Source organism: Ochlerotatus camptorhynchus, unplaced genomic scaffold, assembly GCF_037179485.1.
Source record: "Ochlerotatus camptorhynchus isolate MF236.1 unplaced genomic scaffold, CSIRO-AGI_Acam_v1.1 ptg000314l, whole genome shotgun sequence".
In the NCBI taxonomy this organism is placed as follows: domain Eukaryota; kingdom Metazoa; phylum Arthropoda; class Insecta; order Diptera; family Culicidae; genus Ochlerotatus; species Ochlerotatus camptorhynchus.
Window position 1 is genome coordinate 2563766 of NW_027040802.1, and position 4797 is coordinate 2568562.

Consider the following 4797-nt stretch of genomic DNA (forward strand, 5'->3'; position numbering starts at 1 on the left):
AGAAAGAGATAGTCCAAAATGAATGGATTGAATTATTCATTATAACCTGCGGACATTTTTTTTATGATAAATTTTGTCGAGTTGGAAATATCACTATGACTAGCTACGAAAGCTTATATAAAACTGCATACAATAATTCAGTTTTTTTTTTCATAAATTTCAGCTTATCTTACGAATGAAGCTGCTATCGTTCTAGAGTCATAAATAACCTCAATCCAAATATGTGCTACATCATCCACAACTACAACAGCCATTAAAAATTTACGATTTCCAGCAGTATATCCCAATACACAACCAGTGACAGTTTATGGCATTGCTTTGTCAATTTTGTGACTTTACACCCACTGCCAAATTGCAGTTGGATTATATCGCAGCACCCCTTAATTCCACTTTATTGCACTATGTATATACATTGGCTAGCGCACAAGTCGATCTTAATCCGCATAATTGCCGCACTCCTTGTCGTTGTACGTGGCGCAACCGACAGTAACGGATTTCGTGGTATGTTTTTCGGTCTTTGTTGTGCCGAGAAAAAAAACGAGCAACAATACTCATAATCTGTGCCGTTTTAAAACACTTAAAAACATTCCTGTAGCATGCTGGCAGCACGAAAAATCCGTTAATAATACTGCTTACTAATGACACTTTAATGCCACACCACCGTTCCTTTGAGGACCGCATCCAAACAAAGGATACTTCCCAACACCAAACTGATGACAACGGCGTGCCATCAACTTGTGTTGTCCTGTCGAAATCCTCTTATGAGTGCGCGCTGATGTGTGCAGGTCCCCAAGCGACACGAGTATACTAGTAGCTCAATTCCACCCTGCAATAAAAACTAATTATTCCTGTAGTGGTTCTTCTGTAGGTCTGCACTCTGCTGCTGTTGGCGGGTTCGCTGGCTGGCTGTGTCTGTCGGCAATCTGTCTTCGTCTGGGACTGGGATGGGTCTTCGGTAGATTGCACCAGTTTCCAAAGAACAAAACTGAAAACGTCGAACTTTTCACCCACAGCAACCATTCTGCACAACCATCCAGGGACTGGTGGGTTTGAGTTGCATGGCACATTGGCTCTGGCTGTTGGCATCATGGTTTCGTTGCGCCTTGAAATATGGTCAAACTTATGAGCTACTTTTATTAAAAAGTGATTGTAACCATGACATAATGTCTTCAGTTTTCATTTAATCAGTGCCATTTCGATGAACGATTTTTTCCCTAAACATGAATTTGAGATAAGATCACAGAGCTATGATTTGTAACAGCATGTTTTTTTTTAAATATTATTAAAAATCACCTATTGAGAGCTTTATAGCATAGCACGGGCAAAAATATTGTCAATCCTCAAAAGTATTGATAATCATATTGATGAAAATATGGACGACATTTCCCCTATTTTATTGCAGGCAATCTGATTTGAAAATAGTTCTCGAAAGCGACCCAACTGGTACAAGAAGAAGAGACGCGTAGCGGGCAAGGGTGATCGACCAAGACGACCTGCAGACCCTTCGCAGACTACGAGACGTTTGACCATGCATCGAGTAGAGTTGAAACGACTTCATTGGACAGCCGAGGACATGGTATGGTATGATCTGTACTCCAGACGATACCTCCATTAAGTGCAGATATTTCACGACGAAAGTTCATGGTGGCAGAGGATTGACATCTTTCTTCTTATTTATGATTAAGATCGGGATGTGCGCGAACGCACTTCCCGGCTACCAAAAATTACACACACGAGATATCCACTTGAGGGATATTCGCAGGGGTCAACCCAGCACGGATGTGCAATGGCTGGGTCTCAACCTGGGGGAACCGCCTTGTTGATCACGGTAACCCCTGTGCCAGGTAAGTATGCTTTCCGGTGGTGCGGTGGAAGGACTTCATTTGGACTGGGATCGTTAGTGTGGCGATGTTTGAATAATTCAAATATGGCAAGCAGGGACAACAAAACATGCATGCTAATAAGAAAACAGGACCAGATGAATGATCATATGATCATATAAGAAAATATGCATACTGTTAATGGATAGTAAAGTGTGGTCCAGTTATAATGTTGACATCTTCTTTGTTTTACTGCAGTGACCCTAGCAATGAAGTGCATGATTGTATTGATTTGAATGTGTCTAAAGTAAGTACCACACGGGCAAAAATATTACCAATACACAAAAGTTTTGACAATAACATTGATGCAAATATTGACGACGAATATATTGATAAGCATATTGACAAAAATAAAAAAAAAACATTGATGTTATGTTTCAATATTTCCCTTCATTTTGACTACAGCAGCAGATGGGGCCTGATCTTTGGCATCTTTTGTCAAGGTGGTTGTGATTTGACTCAGAATGTGCCAGCGGCTACAACACAGTTAGTGAGTAGCGGCTCCGTATTGTTGAAAATATTGACATGAACATATTGATGGAAATATTGACGAATTTTCTGTCGTGTGAGGCGCATTTAAGTGTTTAAGCGTAGAATTCGGAACTTAGTATAAGTTATCAGTTTGTAGGATTGTTTTTTTTTTTAGAATCAAAGACAGGGAGATAAATAAATAAATGTCTAAACAGCATTTTGTTTTGAGAGTACCATAAAACGGGGTATCTTTGATAATGGGGGTAACTTTGATAACAGTATAATATAAAGATTAAATTTACTCGCTGCGCTTTTCCCAAATTATAAAAAATGGTTCCATATTGTAGCTTAGAATATTTCCGTTGATATAGTATATAATTTTTATGTAGTATGTGTAACATATATATATATTACAAACATATTAAAAAACTAGTTTCGTGTTTTTTGCCTGTTTGAAAAAGCACTCAAACCATCACTTATGAAATGTATTTCTGATAGAGCCATATCAAATTCAATGTTGTATTCTTATTGCTTAAATATGAGGTTTTCTGATTATATACTCATTCATAGTTACATATTTTAAGACCTAAATTGTTTGAGTTTCACCCATTTTTTTTTTCTACAGTCATTGAGCATTATCAAAGTAGCCACAAATCAAAATACTGATGTTCGGTCACAAAACTAAAAAAAAAATAGCGTAAATGCTTTAATTTCCGTTGAACATATTACTAACGAGCTTACTCTTGGATCCTCAGTACTTGTTTTAAAAATATAAAATTTAAAAAAACAGTCATTGCTGTAGAAAATATTTAGAATATACTTTAAAAAACTATCAATGTTACCCCGTTTTACGGTACTCTTCTTTCAGAGCAGAAAGTTTCATGGCGATTCAGCCTTTAAAAAGATTTGACGAATGGAAGACGAGGGAAGAACATTGATCTTGCACAAAAGCCTGGATGACCTCAGCGGCCAGTTTATCCAGTTTATTCAAGCATTTGGCCATGTCAACAGCATCCCGCGTCACTGTGTCGGACCTTTTGGGCTTCCGCTTGAAAAACGCCAAGTACTGTTCGCTCGGCCGATGTAACGGTATTCTGATTAGATATTAAATTAATGTAGCATGAAGTTCAAATGTTACAAATGTTCACTGTTACTATTCGAAGCGACACGCATTATCGCAATTCACTTGTATGCAACTGGTGAATTCATATCAAGAGTAAATTATCCCTGCATGAAATTTCACTCATTAATTTGTCCATCCGCTTACTAGGCGCGAAAGTTTTCTCATTTTAGGTGGCATGAAATTTGATCCGTGCGATTGAGTATAATCTCCCAGTAGGATTACTTGTCGTCGGAAATTTAATAATAAGAAAAGCTAAAGTTAAACATCGGAATGAGCTAGACAGATGTGGGATACTTAGGATGAAAATAGATAGTACACTGAAGTCTTTTTTTACACGGTTTTTTTTTTACGCGGTTTTTTTTTACACGGTTTTTTTACACGGTTTTCCACGATTTACACGGTACGTTTTTAACGATTTCTCGACAACGATACAACCTATCGACTTGATTCCAATCACATTATCCGTTTCAAGCTATTTGTAATCGAATGGCATACTTAAAAAAAAAATCACAATTTTTGGTGTAAATACAGATTTTTTTTAAATATGTCTATATGGACCATATCATGCTTTAATTACAAATGGCATCAAAATCCGATTTTTTAAAAACATTTAAGCATGCGAAAAATCAAAATCTCGTAGGTTTTTTTTTTACACGGTTTTTTTTTACACGGACCGTATTCCCCGTGTAAAAAAAGACCTGAGTGTATCTCTTATCGAATCGGAAGGTAATCGGAGATCGCCTTTTGATAAGATCGTTTTTTCGATTTCCGGAACTAAGGCCAAGAATTGTTTTAGCGGCCTATCTGAGGAATCCCAAGTTCTTTCTCGTCCACTTTAAACCAACCCGTGGAAGAAGCAGGACTGTGACGTTTTTGTAAATAGTCTTGCGGTGTGTTTTTTTAGGTATTTAAAATGTGAGAAGTGTCTTTAAGATCAGTGTAATTAATTGTTCGTTAATTTCTTTTGATTAGGTGTAGTTACTATTAAACAGCCGTTTGACGGCTTTTTGTCAATAGTTTCGTCCCACCTCCCACTCGGCATACCGCACCCCCTCGTTATTACCACTACCCTGACCCCACGCGTCGGCATTAAAGGACCTAACTTCGGCCGGAGTTGGAAGGGAGCTGCGCCGTCTAAATCGCGCTCCAAGTGAGCAATTTTTCCGCCCACCGGTATATCACCACGCAACGCAGTTGGTGAATTAACCAATAGAGACTCGCACCTACTTTGGTGAGTCGGTGAGTCCATTGTATTCCGTGCTGCGAGCGTCGCAGGGGCGAAAGACGATGGTGAGGAGCAGTCGGTAAAGCATAAGCGTGAGT

At 38.5% G+C, this 4797-nt stretch overlaps 1 non-coding gene across 1 annotated transcript; it reads right to left on the reverse strand.

Annotated features, from left to right (window-relative positions):
• Positions 1-1686: 1686 nt before the first annotated feature.
• Positions 1687-1852, reverse strand: LOC135707645 (U1 spliceosomal RNA). The gene has a single exon (XR_010518248.1). It is a non-coding gene; the product is annotated as a U1 spliceosomal RNA (small nuclear RNA).
• Between the last annotated feature and the right edge of the window lie 2945 nt (positions 1853-4797).